At 48.0% G+C, this 23,492-nt stretch overlaps 29 non-coding genes across 29 annotated transcripts; all 29 read left to right on the top strand.

The window, feature by feature from the left end:
- The first annotated feature begins 3,229 nt into the window (after nucleotides 1–3,229).
- Nucleotides 3,230–3,348, top strand: LOC143875026 (5S ribosomal RNA). Its single transcript, XR_013249693.1, has one exon. It is a non-coding gene; the product is annotated as a 5S ribosomal RNA (ribosomal RNA).
- Nucleotides 3,349–3,945: 597 nt separating this feature from the next.
- LOC143875038 (5S ribosomal RNA) lies at nucleotides 3,946–4,064 on the top strand. The gene has a single exon (XR_013249704.1). It is a non-coding gene; the product is annotated as a 5S ribosomal RNA (ribosomal RNA).
- A 597-nt stretch (nucleotides 4,065–4,661) lies between these two features.
- Nucleotides 4,662–4,780, top strand: LOC143875049 (5S ribosomal RNA). The gene has a single exon (XR_013249715.1). It is a non-coding gene; the product is annotated as a 5S ribosomal RNA (ribosomal RNA).
- A 597-nt stretch (nucleotides 4,781–5,377) lies between these two features.
- LOC143875062 (5S ribosomal RNA) lies at nucleotides 5,378–5,496 on the top strand. Its single transcript, XR_013249726.1, has one exon. It is a non-coding gene; the product is annotated as a 5S ribosomal RNA (ribosomal RNA).
- Nucleotides 5,497–6,093: 597 nt separating this feature from the next.
- On the top strand, nucleotides 6,094–6,212 carry LOC143875073 (5S ribosomal RNA). The gene has a single exon (XR_013249737.1). It is a non-coding gene; the product is annotated as a 5S ribosomal RNA (ribosomal RNA).
- Nucleotides 6,213–6,809: 597 nt separating this feature from the next.
- On the top strand, nucleotides 6,810–6,928 carry LOC143875085 (5S ribosomal RNA). The gene has a single exon (XR_013249748.1). It is a non-coding gene; the product is annotated as a 5S ribosomal RNA (ribosomal RNA).
- A 597-nt stretch (nucleotides 6,929–7,525) lies between these two features.
- Nucleotides 7,526–7,644, top strand: LOC143875097 (5S ribosomal RNA). Its single transcript, XR_013249759.1, has one exon. It is a non-coding gene; the product is annotated as a 5S ribosomal RNA (ribosomal RNA).
- Nucleotides 7,645–8,241: 597 nt separating this feature from the next.
- Nucleotides 8,242–8,360, top strand: LOC143875108 (5S ribosomal RNA). Its single transcript, XR_013249770.1, has one exon. It is a non-coding gene; the product is annotated as a 5S ribosomal RNA (ribosomal RNA).
- A 597-nt stretch (nucleotides 8,361–8,957) lies between these two features.
- LOC143875119 (5S ribosomal RNA) lies at nucleotides 8,958–9,076 on the top strand. Its single transcript, XR_013249781.1, has one exon. It is a non-coding gene; the product is annotated as a 5S ribosomal RNA (ribosomal RNA).
- A 597-nt stretch (nucleotides 9,077–9,673) lies between these two features.
- LOC143875132 (5S ribosomal RNA) lies at nucleotides 9,674–9,792 on the top strand. Its single transcript, XR_013249793.1, has one exon. It is a non-coding gene; the product is annotated as a 5S ribosomal RNA (ribosomal RNA).
- Nucleotides 9,793–10,389: 597 nt separating this feature from the next.
- Nucleotides 10,390–10,508, top strand: LOC143875143 (5S ribosomal RNA). The gene has a single exon (XR_013249804.1). It is a non-coding gene; the product is annotated as a 5S ribosomal RNA (ribosomal RNA).
- Nucleotides 10,509–11,105: 597 nt separating this feature from the next.
- On the top strand, nucleotides 11,106–11,224 carry LOC143875155 (5S ribosomal RNA). The gene has a single exon (XR_013249815.1). It is a non-coding gene; the product is annotated as a 5S ribosomal RNA (ribosomal RNA).
- A 597-nt stretch (nucleotides 11,225–11,821) lies between these two features.
- On the top strand, nucleotides 11,822–11,940 carry LOC143875167 (5S ribosomal RNA). The gene has a single exon (XR_013249826.1). It is a non-coding gene; the product is annotated as a 5S ribosomal RNA (ribosomal RNA).
- Nucleotides 11,941–12,537: 597 nt separating this feature from the next.
- LOC143875179 (5S ribosomal RNA) lies at nucleotides 12,538–12,656 on the top strand. The gene has a single exon (XR_013249837.1). It is a non-coding gene; the product is annotated as a 5S ribosomal RNA (ribosomal RNA).
- Nucleotides 12,657–13,253: 597 nt separating this feature from the next.
- Nucleotides 13,254–13,372, top strand: LOC143875190 (5S ribosomal RNA). Its single transcript, XR_013249848.1, has one exon. It is a non-coding gene; the product is annotated as a 5S ribosomal RNA (ribosomal RNA).
- Nucleotides 13,373–13,969: 597 nt separating this feature from the next.
- On the top strand, nucleotides 13,970–14,088 carry LOC143875201 (5S ribosomal RNA). The gene has a single exon (XR_013249859.1). It is a non-coding gene; the product is annotated as a 5S ribosomal RNA (ribosomal RNA).
- Nucleotides 14,089–14,685: 597 nt separating this feature from the next.
- LOC143875213 (5S ribosomal RNA) lies at nucleotides 14,686–14,804 on the top strand. The gene has a single exon (XR_013249870.1). It is a non-coding gene; the product is annotated as a 5S ribosomal RNA (ribosomal RNA).
- A 597-nt stretch (nucleotides 14,805–15,401) lies between these two features.
- On the top strand, nucleotides 15,402–15,520 carry LOC143875225 (5S ribosomal RNA). The gene has a single exon (XR_013249882.1). It is a non-coding gene; the product is annotated as a 5S ribosomal RNA (ribosomal RNA).
- A 596-nt stretch (nucleotides 15,521–16,116) lies between these two features.
- Nucleotides 16,117–16,235, top strand: LOC143875237 (5S ribosomal RNA). Its single transcript, XR_013249893.1, has one exon. It is a non-coding gene; the product is annotated as a 5S ribosomal RNA (ribosomal RNA).
- A 597-nt stretch (nucleotides 16,236–16,832) lies between these two features.
- On the top strand, nucleotides 16,833–16,951 carry LOC143875249 (5S ribosomal RNA). The gene has a single exon (XR_013249906.1). It is a non-coding gene; the product is annotated as a 5S ribosomal RNA (ribosomal RNA).
- A 597-nt stretch (nucleotides 16,952–17,548) lies between these two features.
- Nucleotides 17,549–17,667, top strand: LOC143875260 (5S ribosomal RNA). The gene has a single exon (XR_013249918.1). It is a non-coding gene; the product is annotated as a 5S ribosomal RNA (ribosomal RNA).
- A 597-nt stretch (nucleotides 17,668–18,264) lies between these two features.
- Nucleotides 18,265–18,383, top strand: LOC143875272 (5S ribosomal RNA). Its single transcript, XR_013249929.1, has one exon. It is a non-coding gene; the product is annotated as a 5S ribosomal RNA (ribosomal RNA).
- Nucleotides 18,384–18,980: 597 nt separating this feature from the next.
- On the top strand, nucleotides 18,981–19,099 carry LOC143875284 (5S ribosomal RNA). The gene has a single exon (XR_013249940.1). It is a non-coding gene; the product is annotated as a 5S ribosomal RNA (ribosomal RNA).
- A 597-nt stretch (nucleotides 19,100–19,696) lies between these two features.
- On the top strand, nucleotides 19,697–19,815 carry LOC143875295 (5S ribosomal RNA). The gene has a single exon (XR_013249951.1). It is a non-coding gene; the product is annotated as a 5S ribosomal RNA (ribosomal RNA).
- A 597-nt stretch (nucleotides 19,816–20,412) lies between these two features.
- On the top strand, nucleotides 20,413–20,531 carry LOC143875307 (5S ribosomal RNA). The gene has a single exon (XR_013249962.1). It is a non-coding gene; the product is annotated as a 5S ribosomal RNA (ribosomal RNA).
- A 597-nt stretch (nucleotides 20,532–21,128) lies between these two features.
- On the top strand, nucleotides 21,129–21,247 carry LOC143875319 (5S ribosomal RNA). Its single transcript, XR_013249973.1, has one exon. It is a non-coding gene; the product is annotated as a 5S ribosomal RNA (ribosomal RNA).
- A 596-nt stretch (nucleotides 21,248–21,843) lies between these two features.
- LOC143875331 (5S ribosomal RNA) lies at nucleotides 21,844–21,962 on the top strand. Its single transcript, XR_013249984.1, has one exon. It is a non-coding gene; the product is annotated as a 5S ribosomal RNA (ribosomal RNA).
- Nucleotides 21,963–22,559: 597 nt separating this feature from the next.
- LOC143875342 (5S ribosomal RNA) lies at nucleotides 22,560–22,678 on the top strand. Its single transcript, XR_013249995.1, has one exon. It is a non-coding gene; the product is annotated as a 5S ribosomal RNA (ribosomal RNA).
- A 597-nt stretch (nucleotides 22,679–23,275) lies between these two features.
- Nucleotides 23,276–23,394, top strand: LOC143875354 (5S ribosomal RNA). Its single transcript, XR_013250006.1, has one exon. It is a non-coding gene; the product is annotated as a 5S ribosomal RNA (ribosomal RNA).
- The last annotated feature ends 98 nt before the right edge of the window (nucleotides 23,395–23,492 follow it).

Here is a 23,492-nt window from a genome sequence, read left to right on the forward strand (position 1 = left end):
ACACCATATCAATACAAATCAGGACCGACTCCTAACTCTAAAACACCCTAAATATCTAGGACAGACTCCTAACTCTAGGGGAAGATCTTTTTTGAAAAGGTTTTGAAGTTTTTTGTATTTTTGGGAGGTTTTGAAGTTATGAAAAATGGTGAAAGTTGTGAGAAATATTTACAAAAATGGTGACTGAAAATGGTGAAAGGGTGTAAAAATGGTGTCTAAAAATGGTGACTGAACTCAGGGTGCCAGCAGCACGCCTGAGCTGCCTACGTACCCCTCAGCTAGGGATCAAGCCATCCGTAGTTCGGACTGAATCCCTAACTACTCTGCAAATGACTCAAGATTTTTTGAGATTTTTGATTTTTAAAATGTTTTTGGATTTTGAATTGTTTTTGAGATGTTTTTGAATTTTCAAGTGTTTTTGGAATGTTTTTGTTGTTTTCAAGTGTTTTTGGAATGTTTTTGTTGTTTTCAAGTATTTTTGAAATGTTTTTGTTGTTTTTTGACACCAGAGAATAAAATCCTATCATCATAAGGGTAGGGAGACTTCTGGAATCCCGCAAAGGTTGGACAGCATCCTATGCTTTGCGAGGGAACGAACAGGAAAATAACTCGGCAAGGGTTGGACAGCATCCTATACCTTGCAGGAGCGGGTAAAGATCACGATTTGATGAGAGGATGGACGGAATCCTAACCCCTATGATGACAGGAAAAAATTCCTGGACTGACTCTAGGACTGACTCCTGTGCTGAAGACTGTTATAATTACTATTTATAATTACTATACAAGATTACTATTCAAAAATACTATTCATAATTACTATTTATAGGTACTATTCAAAACTACTATTCATAATTACTATTTATAAGTACTATTCAAAACTACTATTCATAATTACTATTTATAAGTACTATTCAAAACTACTATTCATAGTAGGACCCGCTGATGTGGGACCCGCTGTTGTGGGACCCGCTGATGTGTGACCTGCTGTGGGACCCGCCGATGTGGGACCCACTGCGGGACCCGCTGGGACCCGCTGTGGGACCCGTTGTGGGACCACTGATGTGGGACCCGCTGATGTGGGACCCGCGGATGTGGGACCCTCTGTGGGACCCGCTTTGGGACCCGCTGTGGGACCCGCTGTGGGACCCGTTGTGGGACCCACTGATGTGGGACCCGCGGACGTGGGACCCGCTGTGGGACCCGTTGTGGGACCCGCTGTGGGACCCGCTGTGGGACCCGCGGATGTGGGACCCGCTGTGGGACCCGCGGATGTGGGACCCGCTGTGGGACTTACTGATGTGGGATCCGCTGTGGGACCCGTGTAGTGCAAAGAATGAATAATTAAAAAATAAAAAAAATGAACTTACACCACAAGAGATCCAGGAAGGTGTTGACAGAGTCGTGCTTGTGTGGGGCCCGCTGGAGGTGGGGCCCGCTGGAGGTGGGGTGGAGGAGATGGGGATGATGGTGGAGAAAATAGGGGAGAATGATGGTGGAGGAAATGGTTTTGGGAGATGATCTCAAAGATCTGTAAAAAAAAGATGGATCTAATGGTGAAGATGTGAAGGTAGGTGCAGGGTGACGGTTAGATCTCCGGCAAGATCGCCGGTGAAGGAGATTAAGAACCCCTCTCTCTCTCTCTGCCTCTCTCTCTCTCTCTCCAGATCTCCCCTTTTCTTTTCTTTTTTTTTTTTTTTTGAAGTGAGGTGGGAGACGAAGAAATAGGGGAGAGGGGAGACAATGATGGAGATGGGTTTTGACCCTTCTCCACCTCTCCCTTTTTTCCTCGTGTAGATGGGAAAATGGGCCTCCCCTTTTTCTTTTTCTTTTTTCTTTTCTTTTGAAATGGGAGGTGGGGGATGAAAAAAAAGAGGAAAGGGGGGGGACAATGATGGAGATGGGTTTTGACCCTTCTCCACCTCTCCCCTCTTTTCCTTGTGTAGATGGTAGATGGGCCCCCTCCCTTTGAAACCCTTATTCGGTGGGTTATGTAGCAAAAGGGAAGTAATATATTATGCCCTCTTTCTTCCCAGGCCACCCCTTTTAGTGTATTCTTGATTGGCATTTTAACCTACAAGGGGGGGTCAGGTAAGAAGAAGGGTGAAATAAAAAAGAAAGATTCTCTTCTCTTTGCATAATCCTAGCCCTCCGATTTGATCCAAGGGTCACTAGAGGTTGCTTAAAGTATAAGTTACCTGGGAATGACAAATACACCCTTCTAAGGTAACAAACCCCCATGAGAATATTTTGACTTTTAGGGTGATATTTGCACACCCCAGATTTGATAATTCTCCCTAACACCACCCAGCCTGGATTATTGCACACACTCCGCTTGTCCTATGTTACATTTTTTGCCCGATTGCCCTGCAATTTTGCAGGGGCAGCCTTGGGAATATAAACAACCTCTTGGGGGATTTGTACCCACAGATGTGCACAACCAGATGCCCAGAACATGAGCCTTCTCTCATTTTGAGGCCAGCCCCTCAGGGATTCCGAGATTAATTTTGGGACATCTGGGGGACTCGAAATTCGGGAATTCTATTGGATATTCAATTTTGGGGATTTTAGGGCCTTGTCAAAATGGGGTGTCTACAGATGGGTGACCTCCTGGGAAGTCCTCGTGTTGCACCCCTGTCACTTTTTTCGGCTATCTACCACTTTTTTCGAACAATCTTTCGGTTCTGGAACATCGATGCGAACTGAAACGCACGTTTAGTGCGTCGCCTCCTACGTTTCGGTTCGGATCTTTTTATTTTCTTCCGGATGGTGAATTCAAAGACGTCCGGTCTTTATTATGGCGGGGTGATAGTGTCGTTTGATTCGATAAACGGAATTCGTTCTGACATTTCATTTGCAGTCAAATTATAGCGGGGGTTTGTTTAGATTCAGTGACGTACAGGCTATAGCGGATGAGTGTACTAGTGGATGCGAGTCATGAATCCGGTCGGAAGGTGTTTACTGGCCGTGAGCTACCCTTGGTGCACAAATATCGTTCCGACGATAACTTTTGATCCGCCCGTCAGATCGTGGCGATTCTTATATTGATTCGGGGGTACTCGGGAAGATCCATCGCGCGATGACAGCCCTGGCGGTCATCCGGCTTCCCGACATGCTCGGATCGTCCATCCGGTGCCATCTAGCAGGATTTTTTCGCACTTTCATTTAAACGGACTTCGTACGACAATGCGAGTGGAAACTCTTTATTACTTTGACAATGGAGAGGCATGCTGGGTGCGATCATACCAGCACAAATGCACTGGATCCCATCAGAACTCCGAAGTTAAGCGTGCTTGGGCGAGAGTAGTACTAGGATGGGTGACCTCCTGGGAAGTCCTCGTGTTGCACCCCTGTCACTTTTTTCGGCTATCTACCACTTTTTTCGAACAATCTTTCGGTTCTGGAACATCGATGCGAACTGAAACGCACGTTTAGTGCGTCGCCTCCTACGTTTCGGTTCGGATCTTTTTATTTTCTTCCGGATGGTGAATTCAAAGACGTCCGGTCTTTATTATGGCGGGGTGATAGTGTCGTTTGATTCGATAAACGGAATTCGTTCTGACATTTCATTTGCAGTCAAATTATAGCGGGGGTTTGTTTAGATTCAGTGACGTACAGGCTATAGCGGATGAGTGTACTAGTGGATGCGAGTCATGAATCCGGTCGGAAGGTGTTTACTGGCCGTGAGCTACCCTTGGTGCACAAATATCGTTCCGACGATAACTTTTGATCCGCCCGTCAGATCGTGACGATTCTTATATTGATTCGGGGGTACTCGGGAAGATCCATCGCGCGATGACAGCCCTGGCGGTCATCCGGCTTCCCGACATGCTCGGATCGTCCATCCGGTGTCATCTAGCAGGATTTTTTCGCACTTTCATTTAAACGGACTTCGTACGACAATGCGAGTGGAAACTCTTAATTACTTTGACAATGGAGAGGCATGCTGGGTGCGATCATACCAGCACAAATGCACTGGATCCCATCAGAACTCCGAAGTTAAGCGTGCTTGGGCGAGAGTAGTACTAGGATGGGTGACCTCCTGGGAAGTCCTCGTGTTGCACCCCTGTCACTTTTTTCGGCTATCTACCACTTTTTTCGAACAATCTTTCGGTTCTGGAACATCGATGCGAACTGAAACGCACGTTTAGTGCGTCGCCTCCTACGTTTCGGTTCGGATCTTTTTATTTTCTTCCGGATGGTGAATTCAAAGACGTCCGGTCTTTATTATGGCGGGGTGATAGTGTCGTTTGATTCGATAAACGGAATTCGTTCTGACATTTCATTTGCAGTCAAATTATAGCGGGGGTTTGTTTAGATTCAGTGACGTACAGGCTATAGCGGATGAGTGTACTAGTGGATGCGAGTCATGAATCCGGTCGGAAGGTGTTTACTGGCCGTGAGCTACCCTTGGTGCACAAATATCGTTCCGACGATAACTTTTGATCCGCCCGTCAGATCGTGACGATTCTTATATTGATTCGGGGGTACTCGGGAAGATCCATCGCGCGATGACAGCCCTGGCGGTCATCCGGCTTCCCGACATGCTCGGATCGTCCATCCGGTGTCATCTAGCAGGATTTTTTCGCACTTTCATTTAAACGGACTTCGTACGACAATGCGAGTGGAAACTCTTAATTACTTTGACAATGGAGAGGCATGCTGGGTGCGATCATACCAGCACAAATGCACTGGATCCCATCAGAACTCCGAAGTTAAGCGTGCTTGGGCGAGAGTAGTACTAGGATGGGTGACCTCCTGGGAAGTCCTCGTGTTGCACCCCTGTCACTTTTTTCGGCTATCTACCACTTTTTTCGAACAATCTTTCGGTTCTGGAACATCGATGCGAACTGAAACGCACGTTTAGTGCGTCGCCTTCTACGTTTCGGTTCGGATCTTTTTATTTTCTTCCGGATGGTGAATTCAAAGACGTCCGGTCTTTATTATGGCGGGGTGATAGTGTCGTTTGATTCGATAAACGGAATTCGTTCTGACATTTCATTTGCAGTCAAATTATAGCGGGGGTTTGTTTAGATTCAGTGACGTACAGGCTATAGCGGATGAGTGTACTAGTGGATGCGAGTCATGAATCCGGTCGGAAGGTGTTTACTGGCCGTGAGCTACCCTTGGTGCACAAATATCGTTCCGACGATAACTTTTGATCCGCCCGTCAGATCGTGGCGATTCTTATATTGATTCGGGGGTACTCGGGAAGATCTATCGCGCGATGACAGCCTTGGCGGTCATCTGGCTTCCCGACATGCTCGGATCGTCCATCCGGTGTCATCTAGCAGGATTTTTTCGCACTTTCATTTAAACGGACTTCGTACGACAATGCGAGTGGAAACTCTTTATTACTTTGACAATGGAGAGGCATGCTGGGTGCGATCATACCAGCACAAATGCACTGGATCCCATCAGAACTCCGAAGTTAAGCGTGCTTGGGCGAGAGTAGTACTAGGATGGGTGACCTCCTGGGAAGTCCTCGTGTTGCACCCCTGTCACTTTTTTCGGCTATCTACCACTTTTTTCGAACAATCTTTCGGTTCTGGAACATCGATGCGAACTGAAACGCACGTTTAGTGCGTCGCCTCCTACGTTTCGGTTCGGATCTTTTTATTTTCTTCCGGATGGTGAATTCAAAGACGTCCGGTCTTTATTATGGCGGGGTGATAGTGTCGTTTGATTCGATAAACGGAATTCGTTCTGACATTTCATTTGCGGTCAAATTATAGCGGGGGTTTGTTTAGATTCAGTGACGTACAGGCTATAGCGGATGAGTGTACTAGTGGATGCGAGTCATGAATCCGGTCGGAAGGTGTTTACTGGCCGTGAGCTACCCTTGGTGCACAAATATCGTTCCGACGATAACTTTTGATCCGCCCGTCAGATCGTGGCGATTCTTATATTGATTCGGGGGTACTCGGGAAGATCCATCGCGCGATGACAGCCCTGGCGGTCATCCGGCTTCCCGACATGCTCGGATCGTCCATCCGGTGTCATCTAGCAGGATTTTTTCGCACTTTCATTTAAACGGACTTCGTACGACAATGCGAGTGGAAACTCTTAATTACTTTGACAATGGAGAGGCATGCTGGGTGCGATCATACCAGCACAAATGCACTGGATCCCATCAGAACTCCGAAGTTAAGCGTGCTTGGGCGAGAGTAGTACTAGGATGGGTGACCTCCTGGGAAGTCCTCGTGTTGCACCCCTGTCACTTTTTTCGGCTATCTACCACTTTTTTCGAACAATCTTTCGGTTCTGGAACATCGATGCGAACTGAAACGCACGTTTAGTGCGTCGCCTCCTACGTTTCGGTTCGGATCTTTTTATTTTCTTCCGGATGGTGAATTCAAAGACGTCCGGTCTTTATTATGGCGGGGTGATAGTGTCGTTTGATTCGATAAACGGAATTCGTTCTGACATTTCATTTGCAGTCAAATTATAGCGGGGGTTTGTTTAGATTCAGTGACGTACAGGCTATAGCGGATGAGTGTACTAGTGGATGCGAGTCATGAATCCGGTCGGAAGGTGTTTACTGGCCGTGAGCTACCCTTGGTGCACAAATATCGTTCCGACGATAACTTTTGATCCGCCCGTCAGATCGTGGCGATTCTTATATTGATTCGGGGGTACTCGGGAAGATCCATCGCGCGATGACAGCCCTGGCGGTCATCCGGCTTCCCGACATGCTCGGATCGTCCATCCGGTGTCATCTAGCAGGATTTTTTCGCACTTTCATTTAAACGGACTTCGTACGAAAATGCGAGTGGAAACTCTTTATTACTTTGACAATGGAGAGGCATGCTGGGTGCGATCATACCAGCACAAATGCACTGGATCCCATCAGAACTCCGAAGTTAAGCGTGCTTGGGCGAGAGTAGTACTAGGATGGGTGACCTCCTGGGAAGTCCTCGTGTTGCACCCCTGTCACTTTTTTCGGCTATCTACCACTTTTTTCGAACAATCTTTCGGTTCTGGAACATCGATGCGAACTGAAACGCACGTTTAGTGCGTCGCCTCCTACGTTTCGGTTCGGATCTTTTTATTTTCTTCCGGATGGTGAATTCAAAGACGTCCGGTCTTTATTATGGCGGGGTGATAGTGTCGTTTGATTCGATAAACGGAATTCGTTCTGACATTTCATTTGCGGTCAAATTATAGCGGGGGTTTGTTTAGATTCAGTGACGTACAGGCTATAGCGGATGAGTGTACTAGTGGATGCGAGTCATGAATCCGGTCGGAAGGTGTTTACTGGCCGTGAGCTACCCTTGGTGCACAAATATCGTTCCGACGATAACTTTTGATCCGCCCGTCAGATCGTGGCGATTCTTATATTGATTCGGGGGTACTCGGGAAGATCCATCGCGCGATGACAGCCCTGGCGGTCATCCGGCTTCCCGACATGCTCGGATCGTCCATCCGGTGTCATCTAGCAGGATTTTTTCGCACTTTCATTTAAACGGACTTCGTACGACAATGCGAGTGGAAACTCTTTATTACTTTGACAATGGAGAGGCATGCTGGGTGCGATCATACCAGCACAAATGCACTGGATCCCATCAGAACTCCGAAGTTAAGCGTGCTTGGGCGAGAGTAGTACTAGGATGGGTGACCTCCTGGGAAGTCCTCGTGTTGCACCCCTGTCACTTTTTTCGGCTATCTACCACTTTTTTCGAACAATCTTTCGGTTCTGGAACATCGATGCGAACTGAAACGCACGTTTAGTGCGTCGCCTCCTACGTTTCGGTTCGGATCTTTTTATTTTCTTCCGGATGGTGAATTCAAAGACGTCCGGTCTTTATTATGGCGGGGTGATAGTGTCGTTTGATTCGATAAACGGAATTCGTTCTGACATTTCATTTGCGGTCAAATTATAGCGGGGGTTTGTTTAGATTCAGTGACGTACAGGCTATAGCGGATGAGTGTACTAGTGGATGCGAGTCATGAATCCGGTCGGAAGGTGTTTACTGGCCGTGAGCTACCCTTGGTGCACAAATATCGTTCCGACGATAACTTTTGATCCGCCCGTCAGATCGTGACGATTCTTATATTGATTCGGGGGTACTCGGGAAGATCCATCGCGCGATGACAGCCCTGGCGGTCATCCGGCTTCCCGACATGCTCGGATCGTCCATCCGGTGTCATCTAGCAGGATTTTTTCGCACTTTCATTTAAACGGACTTCGTACGAAAATGCGAGTGGAAACTCTTTATTACTTTGACAATGGAGAGGCATGCTGGGTGCGATCATACCAGCACAAATGCACTGGATCCCATCAGAACTCCGAAGTTAAGCGTGCTTGGGCGAGAGTAGTACTAGGATGGGTGACCTCCTGGGAAGTCCTCGTGTTGCACCCCTGTCACTTTTTTCGGCTATCTACCACTTTTTTCGAACAATCTTTCGGTTCTGGAACATCGATGCGAACTGAAACGCACGTTTAGTGCGTCGCCTCCTACGTTTCGGTTCGGATCTTTTTATTTTCTTCCGGATGGTGAATTCAAAGACGTCCGGTCTTTATTATGGCGGGGTGATAGTGTCGTTTGATTCGATAAACGGAATTCGTTCTGACATTTCATTTGCGGTCAAATTATAGCGGGGGTTTGTTTAGATTCAGTGACGTACAGGCTATAGCGGATGAGTGTACTAGTGGATGCGAGTCATGAATCCGGTCGGAAGGTGTTTACTGGCCGTGAGCTACCCTTGGTGCACAAATATCGTTCCGACGATAACTTTTGATCCGCCCGTCAGATCGTGGCGATTCTTATATTGATTCGGGGGTACTCGGGAAGATCCATCGCGCGATGACAGCCCTGGCGGTCATCCGGCTTCCCGACATGCTCGGATCGTCCATCCGGTGTCATCTAGCAGGATTTTTTCGCACTTTCATTTAAACGGACTTCGTACGACAATGCGAGTGGAAACTCTTTATTACTTTGACAATGGAGAGGCATGCTGGGTGCGATCATACCAGCACAAATGCACTGGATCCCATCAGAACTCCGAAGTTAAGCGTGCTTGGGCGAGAGTAGTACTAGGATGGGTGACCTCCTGGGAAGTCCTCGTGTTGCACCCCTGTCACTTTTTTCGGCTATCTACCACTTTTTTCGAACAATCTTTCGGTTCTGGAACATCGATGCGAACTGAAACGCACGTTTAGTGCGTCGCCTCCTACGTTTCGGTTCGGATCTTTTTATTTTCTTCCGGATGGTGAATTCAAAGACGTCCGGTCTTTATTATGGCGGGGTGATAGTGTCGTTTGATTCGATAAACGGAATTCGTTCTGACATTTCATTTGCGGTCAAATTATAGCGGGGGTTTGTTTAGATTCAGTGACGTACAGGCTATAGCGGATGAGTGTACTAGTGGATGCGAGTCATGAATCCGGTCGGAAGGTGTTTACTGGCCGTGAGCTACCCTTGGTGCACAAATATCGTTCCGACGATAACTTTTGATCCGCCCGTCAGATCGTGACGATTCTTATATTGATTCGGGGGTACTCGGGAAGATCCATCGCGCGATGACAGCCTTGGCGGTCATCCGGCTTCCCGACATGCTCGGATCGTCCATCCGGTGTCATCTAGCAGGATTTTTTCGCACTTTCATTTAAACGGACTTCGTACGAAAATGCGAGTGGAAACTCTTTATTACTTTGACAATGGAGAGGCATGCTGGGTGCGATCATACCAGCACAAATGCACTGGATCCCATCAGAACTCCGAAGTTAAGCGTGCTTGGGCGAGAGTAGTACTAGGATGGGTGACCTCCTGGGAAGTCCTCGTGTTGCACCCCTGTCACTTTTTTCGGCTATCTACCACTTTTTTCGAACAATCTTTCGGTTCTGGAACATCGATGCGAACTGAAACGCACGTTTAGTGCGTCGCCTCCTACGTTTCGGTTCGGATCTTTTTATTTTCTTCCGGATGGTGAATTCAAAGACGTCCGGTCTTTATTATGGCGGGGTGATAGTGTCGTTTGATTCGATAAACGGAATTCGTTCTGACATTTCATTTGCGGTCAAATTATAGCGGGGGTTTGTTTAGATTCAGTGACGTACAGGCTATAGCGGATGAGTGTACTAGTGGATGCGAGTCATGAATCCGGTCGGAAGGTGTTTACTGGCCGTGAGCTACCCTTGGTGCACAAATATCGTTCCGACGATAACTTTTGATCCGCCCGTCAGATCGTGACGATTCTTATATTGATTCGGGGGTACTCGGGAAGATCCATCGCGCGATGACAGCCCTGGCGGTCATCCGGCTTCCCGAAATGCTCGGATCGTCCATCCGGTGTCATCTAGCAGGATTTTTTCGCACTTTCATTTAAACGGACTTCGTACGACAATGCGAGTGGAAACTCTTAATTACTTTGACAATGGAGAGGCATGCTGGGTGCGATCATACCAGCACAAATGCACTGGATCCCATCAGAACTCCGAAGTTAAGCGTGCTTGGGCGAGAGTAGTACTAGGATGGGTGACCTCCTGGGAAGTCCTCGTGTTGCACCCCTGTCACTTGTTTCGGCTATCTACCACTTTTTTCGAACAATCTTTCGGTTCTGGAACATCGATGCGAACTGAAACGCACGTTTAGTGCGTCGCCTCCTACGTTTCGGTTCGGATCTTTTTATTTTCTTCCGGATGGTGAATTCAAAGACGTCCGGTCTTTATTATGGCGGGGTGATAGTGTCGTTTGATTCGATAAACGGAATTCGTTCTGACATTTCATTTGCAGTCAAATTATAGCGGGGGTTTGTTTAGATTCAGTGACGTACAGGCTATAGCGGATGAGTGTACTAGTGGATGCGAGTCATGAATCCGGTCGGAAGGTGTTTACTGGCCGTGAGCTACCCTTGGTGCACAAATATCGTTCCGACGATAACTTTTGATCCGCCCGTCAGATCGTGACGATTCTTATATTGATTCGGGGGTACTCGGGAAGATCCATCGCGCGATGACAGCCTTGGCGGTCATCCGGCTTCCCGACATGCTCGGATCGTCCATCCGGTGTCATCTAGCAGGATTTTTTCGCACTTTCATTTAAACGGACTTCGTACGACAATGCGAGTGGAAACTCTTAATTACTTTGACAATGGAGAGGCATGCTGGGTGCGATCATACCAGCACAAATGCACTGGATCCCATCAGAACTCCGAAGTTAAGCGTGCTTGGGCGAGAGTAGTACTAGGATGGGTGACCTCCTGGGAAGTCCTCGTGTTGCACCCCTGTCACTTTTTTCGGCTATCTACCACTTTTTTCGAACAATCTTTCGGTTCTGGAACATCGATGCGAACTGAAACGCACGTTTAGTGCGTCGCCTCCTACGTTTCGGTTCGGATCTTTTTATTTTCTTCCGGATGGTGAATTCAAAGACGTCCGGTCTTTATTATGGCGGGGTGATAGTGTCGTTTGATTCGATAAACGGAATTCGTTCTGACATTTCATTTGCAGTCAAATTATAGCGGGGGTTTGTTTAGATTCAGTGACGTACAGGCTATAGCGGATGAGTGTACTAGTGGATGCGAGTCATGAATCCGGTCGGAAGGTGTTTACTGGCCGTGAGCTACCCTTGGTGCACAAATATCGTTCCGACGATAACTTTTGATCCGCCCGTCAGATCGTGACGATTCTTATATTGATTCGGGGGTACTCGGGAAGATCCATCGCGCGATGACAGCCCTGGCGGTCATCCGGCTTCCCGAAATGCTCGGATCGTCCATCCGGTGTCATCTAGCAGGATTTTTTCGCACTTTCATTTAAACGGACTTCGTACGACAATGCGAGTGGAAACTCTTAATTACTTTGACAATGGAGAGGCATGCTGGGTGCGATCATACCAGCACAAATGCACTGGATCCCATCAGAACTCCGAAGTTAAGCGTGCTTGGGCGAGAGTAGTACTAGGATGGGTGACCTCCTGGGAAGTCCTCGTGTTGCACCCCTGTCACTTGTTTCGGCTATCTACCACTTTTTTCGAACAATCTTTCGGTTCTGGAACATCGATGCGAACTGAAACGCACGTTTAGTGCGTCGCCTCCTACGTTTCGGTTCGGATCTTTTTATTTTCTTCCGGATGGTGAATTCAAAGACGTCCGGTCTTTATTATGGCGGGGTGATAGTGTCGTTTGATTCGATAAACGGAATTCGTTCTGACATTTCATTTGCAGTCAAATTATAGCGGGGGTTTGTTTAGATTCAGTGACGTACAGGCTATAGCGGATGAGTGTACTAGTGGATGCGAGTCATGAATCCGGTCGGAAGGTGTTTACTGGCCGTGAGCTACCCTTGGTGCACAAATATCGTTCCGACGATAACTTTTGATCCGCCCGTCAGATCGTGACGATTCTTATATTGATTCGGGGGTACTCGGGAAGATCCATCGCGCGATGACAGCCCTGGCGGTCATCCGGCTTCCCGACATGCTCGGATCGTCCATCCGGTGTCATCTAGCAGGATTTTTTCGCACTTTCATTTAAACGGACTTCGTACGACAATGCGAGTGGAAACTCTTAATTACTTTGACAATGGAGAGGCATGCTGGGTGCGATCATACCAGCACAAATGCACTGGATCCCATCAGAACTCCGAAGTTAAGCGTGCTTGGGCGAGAGTAGTACTAGGATGGGTGACCTCCTGGGAAGTCCTCGTGTTGCACCCCTGTCACTTTTTTCGGCTATCTACCACTTTTTTCGAACAATCTTTCGGTTCTGGAACATCGATGCGAACTGAAACGCACGTTTAGTGCGTCGCCTCCTACGTTTCGGTTCGGATCTTTTTATTTTCTTCCGGATGGTGAATTCAAAGACGTCCGGTCTTTATTATGGCGGGGTGATAGTGTCGTTTGATTCGATAAACGGAATTCGTTCTGACATTTCATTTGCAGTCAAATTATAGCGGGGGTTTGTTTAGATTCAGTGACGTACAGGCTATAGCGGATGAGTGTACTAGTGGATGCGAGTCATGAATCCGGTCGGAAGGTGTTTACTGGCCGTGAGCTACCCTTGGTGCACAAATATCGTTCCGACGATAACTTTTGATTCGCCCGTCAGATCGTGGCGATTCTTATATTGATTCGGGGGTACTCGGGAAGATCCATCGCGCGATGACAGCCCTGGCGGTCATCCGGCTTCCCGACATGCTCGGATCGTCCATCCGGTGCAATCTAGCAGGATTTTTTCGCACTTTCATTTAAACGGACTTCGTACGACAATGCGAGTGGAAACTCTTTATTACTTTGACAATGGAGAGGCATGCTGGGTGCGATCATACCAGCACAAATGCACTGGATCCCATCAGAACTCCGAAGTTAAGCGTGCTTGGGCGAGAGTAGTACTAGGATGGGTGACCTCCTGGGAAGTCCTCGTGTTGCACCCCTGTCACTTTTTTCGGCTATTTACCACTTTTTTCGAACAATCTTTCGGTTCTGGAACATCGATGCGAACTGAAACGCACGTTTAGTGCGTCGCCTCCTACGTTTCGGTTCGGATCTTTTTATTTTCTTCCGGATGGTGAATTCAAAGACGTCCGGTCTTTATTATGTCGGGGTGATAGTGTCGTTTGATTCGATAAACGGAATTCGTTCTGACATTTCATTTGCAGTCAAATTATAGCGGGGGTTTGTTAAGATTCAGTGACGTACAGGCTATAGCGGATGAGTGTACTAGTGGATACGAGTCATGAATCCGGTCGGAAGGTGTTTACTGGCCGTGAGCTACCCTTGGTGCACAAATATCGTTCCGACGATAACTTTTGATCCGCCCGTCAGATCGTGGCGATTCTTATATTGATTCGGGGGTACTCGGGAAGATCCATCGCGCGATGACAGCCCTGGCGGTCATCTGGCTTCCCGACATGCTCGGATCGTCCATCCGGTGTCATCTAGCAGGATTTTTTCGCACTTTCATTTAAACGGACTTCGTACGACAATGCGAGTGGAAACTCTTTATTACTTTGACAATGGAGAGGCATGCTGGGTGCGATCATACCAGCACAAATGCACTGGATCCCATCAGAACTCCGAAGTTAAGCGTGCTTGGGCGAGAGTAGTACTAGGATGGGTGACCTCCTGGGAAGTCCTCGTGTTGCACCCCTGTCACTTTTTTCGGCTATCTACCACTTTTTTCGAACAATCTTTCGGTTCTGGAACATCGATGCGAACTGAAACGCACGTTTAGTGCGTCGCCTCCTACGTTTCGGTTCGGATCTTTTTATTTTCTTCCGGATGGTGAATTCAAAGACGTCCGGTCTTTATTATGGCGGGGTGATAGTGTCGTTTGATTCGATAAACGGAATTCGTTCTGACATTTCATTTGCGGTCAAATTATAGCGGGGGTTTGTTTAGATTCAGTGACGTACAGGCTATAGCGGATGAGTGTACTAGTGGATGCGAGTCATGAATCCGGTCGGAAGGTGTTTACTGGCCGTGAGCTACCCTTGGTGCACAAATATCGTTCCGACGATAACTTTTGATCCGCCCGTCAGATCGTGGCGATTCTTATATTGATTCGGGGGTACTCGGGAAGATCCATCGCGCGATGACAGCCCTGGCTGTCATCCGGCTTCCCGACATGCTCGGATCGTCCATCCGGTGTCATCTAGCAGGATTTTTTCGCACTTTCATTTAAACGGACTTCGTACGACAATGCGAGTGGAAACTCTTAATTACTTTGACAATGGAGAGGCATGCTGGGTGCGATCATACCAGCACAAATGCACTGGATCCCATCAGAACTCCGAAGTTAAGCGTGCTTGGGCGAGAGTAGTACTAGGATGGGTGACCTCCTGGGAAGTCCTCGTGTTGCACCCCTGTCACTTTTTTCGGCTATCTACCACTTTTTTCGAACAATCTTTCGGTTCTGGAACATCGATGCGAACTGAAACGCACGTTTAGTGCGTCGCCTCCTACGTTTCGGTTCGGATCTTTTTATTTTCTTCCGGATGGTGAATTCAAAGACGTCCGGTCTTTATTATGGCGGGGTGATAGTGTCGTTTGATTCGATAAACGGAATTCGTTCTGACATTTCATTTGCAGTCAAATTATAGCGGGGGTTTGTTTAGATTCAGTGACGTACAGGCTATAGCGGATGAGTGTACTAGTGGATGCGAGTCATGAATCCGGTCGGAAGGTGTTTACTGGCCGTGAGCTACCCTTGGTGCACAAATATCGTTCCGACGATAACTTTTGATCCGCCCGTCAGATCGTGGCGATTCTTATATTGATTCGGGGGTACTCGGGAAGATCCATCGCGCGATGACAGCCATGGCGGTCATCCGGCTTCCCGACATGCTCGGATCGTCCATCCGGTGTCATCTAGCAGGATTTTTTCGCACTTTCATTTAAACGGACTTCGTACGACAATGCGAGTGGAAACTCTTTATTACTTTGACAATGGAGAGGCATGCTGGGTGCGATCATACCAGCACAAATGCACTGGATCCCATCAGAACTCCGAAGTTAAGCGTGCTTGGGCGAGAGTAGTACTAGGATGGGTGACCTCCTGGGAAGTCCTCGTGTTGCACCCCTGTCACTTTTTTCGGCTATCTACCACTTTTTTCGAACAATCTTTCGGTTCTGGAACATCGATGCGAACTGAAACGCACGTTTAGTGCGTCGCCTCCTACGTTTCGGTTCGGATCTTTTTATTTTCTTCCGGATGGTGAATTCAAAGACGTCCGGTCTTTATTATGGCGGGGTGATAGTGTCGTTTGATTCGATAAACGGAATTCGTTCTGACATTTCATTTGCAGTCAAATTATAGCGGGGGTTTTTAAGATTCAGTGACGTACAGGCTATAGCGGATGAGTGTACTAGTGGATACGAGTCATGAATCCGGTCGGAAGGTGTTTACTGGCCGTGAGCTACCCTTGGTGCACAAATATCGTTCCGACGATAACTTTTGATCCGCCCGTCAGATCGTGGCGATTCTTATATTGATTCGGGGGTACTCGGGAAGATCCATCGCGCGATGACAGCCCTGGCGGTCATCCGGCTTCCCGACATGCTCGGATCGTCCATCCGGTGTCATCTAGCAGGATTTTTTCGCACTTTCATTTAAACGGACTTCGTACGACAATGCGAGTGGAAACTCTTTATTACTTTGACAATGGAGAGGCATGCTGGGTGCGATCATACCAGCACAAATGCACTGGATCCCATCAGAACTCCGAAGTTAAGCGTGCTTGGGCGAGAGTAGTACTAGGATGGGTGACCTCCTGGGAAGTCCTCGTGTTGCACCCCTGTCACTTTTTTCGGCTATCTACCACTTTTTTCGAACAATCTTTCGGTTCTGGAACATCGATGCGAACTGAAACGCACGTTTAGTGCGTCGCCTCCTACGTTTCGGTTCGGATCTTTTTATTTTCTTCCGGATGGTGAATTCAAAGACGTCCGGTCTTTATTATGGCGGGGTGATAGTGTCGTTTGATTCGATAAACGGAATTCGTTCTGACATTTCATTTGCGGTCAAATTATAGCGGGGGTTTGTTTAGATTCAGTGACGTACAGGCTATAGCGGATGAGTGTACTAGTGGATGCGAGTCATGAATCCGGTCGGAAGGTGTTTACTGGCCGTGAGCTACCCTTGGTGCACAAATATCGTTCCGACGATAACTTTTGATCCGCCCGTCAGATCGTGACGATTCTTATATTGATTCGGGGGTACTCGGGAAGATCCATCGCGCGATGACAGCCTTGGCGGTCATCCGGCTTCCCGACATGCTCGGATCGTCCATCCGGTGTCATCTAGCAGGATTTTTTCGCACTTTCATTTAAACGGACTTCGTACGACAATGCGAGTGGAAACTCTTAATTACTTTGACAATGGAGAGGCATGCTGGGTGCGATCATACCAGCACAAATGCACTGGATCCCATCAGAACTCCGAAGTTAAGCGTGCTTGGGCGAGAGTAGTACTAGGATGGGTGACCTCCTGGGAAGTCCTCGTGTTGCACCCCTGTCACTTTTTTCGGCTATCTACCACTTTTTTCGAACAATCTTTCGGTTCTGGAACATCGATGCGAACTGAAACGCACGTTTAGTGCGTCGCCTCCTACGTTTCGGTTCGGATCTTTTTATTTTCTTCCGGATGGTGAATTCAAAGACGTCCGGTCTTTATTATGGCGGGGTGATAGTGTCGTTTGATTCGATAAACGGAATTCGTTCTGACATTTCATTTGCAGTCAAATTATAGCGGGGGTTTGTTTAGATTCAGTGACGTACAGGCTATAGCGGATGAGTGTACTAGTGGATGCGAGTCATGAATCCGGTCGGAAGGTGTTTACTGGCCGTGAGCTACCCTTGGTGCACAAATATCGTTCCGACGATAACTTTTGATCCGCCCGTCAGATCGTGACGATTCTTATATTGATTCGGGGGTACTCGGGAAGATCCATCGCGCGATGACAGCCCTGGCGGTCATCCGGCTTCCCGACATGCTCGGATCGTCCATCCGGTGTCATCTAGCAGGATTTTTTCGCACTTTCATTTAAACGGACTTCGTACGACAATGCGAGTGGAAACTCTTAATTACTTTGACAATGGAGAGGCATGCTGGGTGCGATCATACCAGCACAAATGCACTGGATCCCATCAGAACTCCGAAGTTAAGCGTGCTTGGGCGAGAGTAGTACTAGGATGGGTGACCTCCTGGGAAGTCCTCGTGTTGCACCCCTGTCACTTTTTTCGGCTATCTACCACTTTTTTCGAACAATCTTTCGGTTCTGGAACATCGATGCGAACTGAAACGCACGTTTAGTGCGTCGCCTCTTACGTTTCGGTTCGGATCTTTTTATTTTCTTCCGGATGGTGAATTCAAAGACGTCCGGTCTTTATTATGGCGGGGTGATAGTGTCGTTTGATTCGATAAACGGAATTCGTTCTGACATTTCATTTGCAGTCAAATTATAGCGGGGGTTTGTTTAGATTCAGTGACGTACAGGCTATAGCGGATGAGTGTACTAGTGGATGCGAGTCATGAATCCGGTCGGAAGGTGTTTACTGGCCGTGAGCTACCCTTGGTGCACAAATATCGTTCCGACGATAACTTTTGATCCGCCCGTCAGATCGTGACGATTCTTATATTGATTCGGGGGTACTCGGGAAGATCCATCGCGCGATGACAGCCCTGGCGGTCATCCGGCTTCCCGACATGCTCGGATCGTCCATCCGGTGTCATCTAGCAGGATTTTTTCGCACTTTCATTTAAACGGACTTCGTACGACAATGCGAGTGGAAACTCTTAATTACTTTGACAATGGAGAGGCATGCTGGGTGCGATCATACCAGCACAAATGCACTGGATCCCATCAGAACTCCGAAGTTAAGCGTGCTTGGGCGAGAGTAGTACTAGGATGGGTGACCTCCTGGGAAGTCCTCGTGTTGCACCCCTGTCACTTTTTTCGGCTATCTACCACTTTTTTCGAACAATCTTTCGGTTCTGGAACATCGATGCGAACTGAAACGCACGTTTAGTGCGTCGCCTCCTACGTTTCGGTTCGGATCTTTTTATTTTCTTCCGGATGGTGAATTCAAAGACGTCCGGTCTTTATTATGGCGGGGTGATAGTGTCGTTTGATTCGATAAACGGAATTCGTTCTGACATTTCATTTGTAGTCAAATTATAGCGGGGGTTTGTTTAGATTCAGTGACGTACAGGCTATAGCGGATGAGTGTACTAGTGGATGCGAGTCATGAATCCGGTCGGAAGGTGTTTACTGGCCGTGAGCTACCCTTGGTGCACAAATATCGTTCCGACGATAACTTTTGATCCGCCCGTCAGATCGTGGCGATTCTTATATTGATTCGGGGGTACTCGGGAAGATCCATCGCGCGATGACAGCCCTGGCGGTCATCCGGCTTCCCGACATGCTCGGATCGTCCATCCGGTGCCATCTAGCAGGATTTTTTCGCACTTTCATTTAAACGGACTTCGTACGACAATGCGAGTGGAAACTCTTTATTACTTTGACAATGGAGAGGCATGCTGGGTGCGATCATACCAGCACAAATGCACTGGATCCCATCAGAACTCCGAAGTTAAGCGTGCTTGGGCGAGAGTAGTACTAGGATGGGTGACCTCCTGGGAAGTCCTCGTGTTGCACCCCTGTCACTTTTTTCGGCTATTTACCACTTTTTTCGAACAATCTTTCGGTTCTGGAACATCGATGCGAACTGAAACGCACGTTTAGTGCGTCGCCTCCTACGTTTCGGTTCGGATCTTTTTATTTTCTTCCGGATGGTGAATTCAAAGACGTCCGGTCTTTATTATGTCGGGGTGATAGTGTCGTTTGATTCGATAAACGGAATTCGTTCTGACATTTCATTTGCAGTCAAATTATAGCGGGGGTTTGTTAAGATTCAGTGACGTACAGGCTATAGCGGATGAGTGTACTAGTGGATACGAGTCATGAATCCGGTCGGAAGGTGTTTACTGGCCGTGAGCTACCCTTGGTGCACAAATATCGTTCCGACGATAACTTTTGATCCGCCCGTCAGATCGTGGCGATTCTTATATTGATTCGGGGGTACTCGGGAAGATCCATCGCGCGATGACAGCCCTGGCGGTCATCTGGCTTCCCGACATGCTCGGATCGTCCATCCGGTGTCATCTAGCAGGATTTTTTCGCACTTTCATTTAAACGGACTTCGTACGACAATGCGAGTGGAAACTCTTTATTACTTTGACAATGGAGAGGCATGCTGGGTGCGATCATACCAGCACAAATGCACTGGATCCCATCAGAACTCCGAAGTTAAGCGTGCTTGGGCGAGAGTAGTACTAGGATGGGTGACCTCCTGGGAAGTCCTCGTGTTGCACCCCTGTCACTTTTTTCGGCTATCTACCACTTTTTTCGAACAATCTTTCGGTTCTGGAACATCGATGCGAACTGAAACGCACGTTTAGTGCGTCGCCTCCTACGTTTCGGTTCGGATCTTTTTATTTTCTTCCGGATGGTGAATTCAAAGACGTCCGGTCTTTATTATGGCGGGGTGATAGTGTCGTTTGATTCGATAAACGGAATTCGTTCTGACATTTCATTTGCGGTCAAATTATAGCGGGGGTTTGTTTAGATTCAGTGACGTACAGGCTATAGCGGATGAGTGTACTAGTGGATGCGAGTCATGAATCCGGTCGGAAGGTGTTTACTGGCCGTGAGCTACCCTTGGTGCACAAATATCGTTCCGACGATAACTTTTGATCCGCCCGTCAGATCGTGGCGATTCTTATATTGATTCGGGGGTACTCGGGAAGATCCATCGCGCGATGACAGCCTTGGCTGTCATCCGGCTTCCCGACATGCTCGGATCGTCCATCCGGTGTCATCTAGCAGGATTTTTTCGCACTTTCATTTAAACGGACTTCGTACGACAATGCGAGTGGAAACTCTTAATTACTTTGACAATGGAGAGGCATGCTGGGTGCGATCATACCAGCACAAATGCACTGGATCCCATCAGAACTCCGAAGTTAAGCGTGCTTGGGCGAGAGTAGTACTAGGATGGGTGACCTCCTGGGAAGTCCTCGTGTTGCACCCCTGTCACTTTTTTCGGCTATCTACCACTTTTTTCGAACAATCTTTCGGTTCTGGAACATCGATGCGAACTGAAACGCACGTTTAGTGCGTCGCCTCCTACGTTTCGGTTCGGATCTTTTTATTTTCTTCCGGATGGTGAATTCAAAGACGTCCGGTCTTTATTATGGCGGGGTGATAGTGTCGTTTGATTCGATAAACGGAATTCGTTCTGACATTTCATTTGCAGTCAAATTATAGCGGGGGTTTGTTTAGATTCAGTGACGTACAGGCTATAGCGGATGAGTGTACTAGTGGATGCGAGTCATGAATCCGGTCGGAAGGTGTTTACTGGCCGTGAGCTACCCTTGGTGCACAAATATCGTTCCGACGATAACTTTTGATCCGCCCGTCAGATCGTGGCGATTCTTATATTGATTCGGGGGTACTCGGGAAGATCCATCGCGCGATGACAGCCCTGGCGGTCATCCGGCTTCCCGACATGCTCGGATCGTCCATCCGGTGTCATCTAGCAGGATTTTTTCGCACTTTCATTTAAACGGACTTCGTACGACAATGCGAGTGGAAACTCTTTATTACTTTGACAATGGAGAGGCATGCTGGGTGCGATCATACCAGCACAAATGCACTGGATCCCATCAGAACTCCGAAGTTAAGCGTGCTTGGGCGAGAGTAGTACTAGGATGGGTGACCTCCTGGGAAGTCCTCGTGTTGCACCCCTGTCACTTTTTTCGGCTATCTACCACTTTTTTCGAACAATCTTTCGGTTCTGGAACATCGATGCGAACTGAAACGCACGTTTAGTGCGTCGCCTCCTACGTTTCGGTTCGGATCTTTTTATTTTCTTCCGGATGGTGAATTCAAAGACGTCCGGTCTTTATTATGGCGGGGTGATAGTGTCGTTTGATTCGATAAACGGAATTCGTTCTGACATTTCATTTGCAGTCAAATTATAGCGGGGGTTTTTAAGATTCAGTGACGTACAGGCTATAGCGGATGAGTGTACTAGTGGATACGAGTCATGAATCCGGTCGGAAGGTGTTTACTGGCCGTGAGCTACCCTTGGTGCACAAATATCGTTCCGACGATAACTTTTGATCCGCCCGTCAGATCGTGGCGATTCTTATATTGATTCGGGGGTACTCGGGAAGATCCATCGCGCGATGACAGCCCTGGCGGTCATCCGGCTTCCCGACATGCTCGGATCGTCCATCCGGTGTCATCTAGCAGGATTTTCTCGCACTTTCATTTAAACGGACTTCGTACGACAATGCGAGTGGAAACTCTTTATTACTTTGACAATGGAGAGGCATGCTGGGTGCGATCATACCAGCACAAATGCACTGGATCCCATCAGAACTCCGAAGTTAAGCGTGCTTGGGCGAGAGTAGTACTAGGATGGGTGACCTCCTGGGAAGTCCTCGTGTTGCACCCCTGTCACTTTTTTCGGCTATCTACCACTTTTTTCGAACAATCTTTCGGTTCTGGAACATCGATGCGAACTGAAACGCACGTTTAGTGCGTCGCCTCCTACGTTTCGGTTCGGATCTTTTTATTTTCTTCCGGATGGTGAATTCAAAGACGTCCGGTCTTTATTATGGCGGGGTGATAGTGTCGTTTGATTCGATAAACGGAATTCGTTCTGACATTTCATTTGCGGTCAAATTATAGCGGGGGTTTGTTTAGATTCAGTGACGTACAGGCTATAGCGGATGAGTGTACTAGTGGATGCGAGTCATGAATCCGGTCGGAAGGTGTTTACTGGCCGTGAGCTACCCTTGGTGCACAAATATCGTTCCGACGATAACTTTTGATCCGCCCGTCAGATCGTGGCGATTCTTATATTGATTCGGGGGTACTCGGGAAGATCCATCGCGCGATGACAGCCCTGGCTGTCATCCGGCTTCCCGACATGCTCGGATCGTCCATCCGGTGTCATCTAGCAGGATTTTTTCGCACTTTCATTTAAACGGACTTCGTACGACAATGCGAGTGGAAACTCTTAATTACTTTGACAATGGAGAGGCATGCTGGGTGCGATCATACCAGCACAAATGCACTGGATCCCATCAGAACTCCGAAGTTAAGCGTGCTTGGGCGAGAGTAGTACTAGGATGGGTGACCTCCTGGGAAGTCCTCGTGTTGCACCCCTGTCACTTTTTTCGGCTATCTACCACTTTTTTCGAACAATCTTTCGGTTCTGGAACATCGATGCGAACTGAAACGCACGTTTAGTGCGTCGCCTCCTACGTTTCGGTTCGGATCTTTTTATTTTCTTCCGGATGGTGAATTCAAAGACGTCCGGTCTTTATTATGGCGGGGTGATAGTGTCGTTTGATTCGATAAACGGAATTCGTTCTGACATTTCATTTGCAGTCAAATTATAGCGGGGGTTTGTTTAGATTCAGTGACGTACAGGCTATAGCGGATGAGTGTACTAGTGGATGCGAGTCATGAATCCGGTCGGAAGGTGTTTACTGGCCGTGAGCTACCCTTGGTGCACAAATATCGTTCCGACGATAACTTTTGATCCGCCCGTCAGATCGTGGCGATTCTTATATTGATTCGGGGGTACTCGGGAAGATCCATCGCGCGATGACAGCCCTGGCGGTCATCCGGCTTCCCGACATGCTCGGATCGTCCATCCGGTGTCATCTAGCAGGATTTTTTCGCACTTTCATTTAAACGGACTTCGTACGACAATGCGAGTGGAAACTCTTTATTACTTTGACAATGGAGAGGCATGCTGGGTGCGATCATACCAGCACAAATGCACTGGATCCCATCAGAACTCCGAAGTTAAGCGTGCTTGGGCGAGAGTAGTACTAGGATGGGTGACCTCCTGGGAAGTCCTCGTGTTGCACCCCTGTCACTTTTTTCGGCTATCTACCACTTTTTTCGAACAATCTTTCGGTTCTGGAACATCGATGCGAACTGAAACGCACGTTTAGTGCGTCGCCTCCTA

The sequence above is a fragment of the Tasmannia lanceolata genome, unplaced genomic scaffold (genome assembly GCF_043159265.1).
Source record: "Tasmannia lanceolata isolate RefF3 unplaced genomic scaffold, GAP_Taslan_0.1 ptg000003l, whole genome shotgun sequence".
In the NCBI taxonomy this organism is placed as follows: domain Eukaryota; kingdom Viridiplantae; phylum Streptophyta; class Magnoliopsida; order Canellales; family Winteraceae; genus Tasmannia; species Tasmannia lanceolata.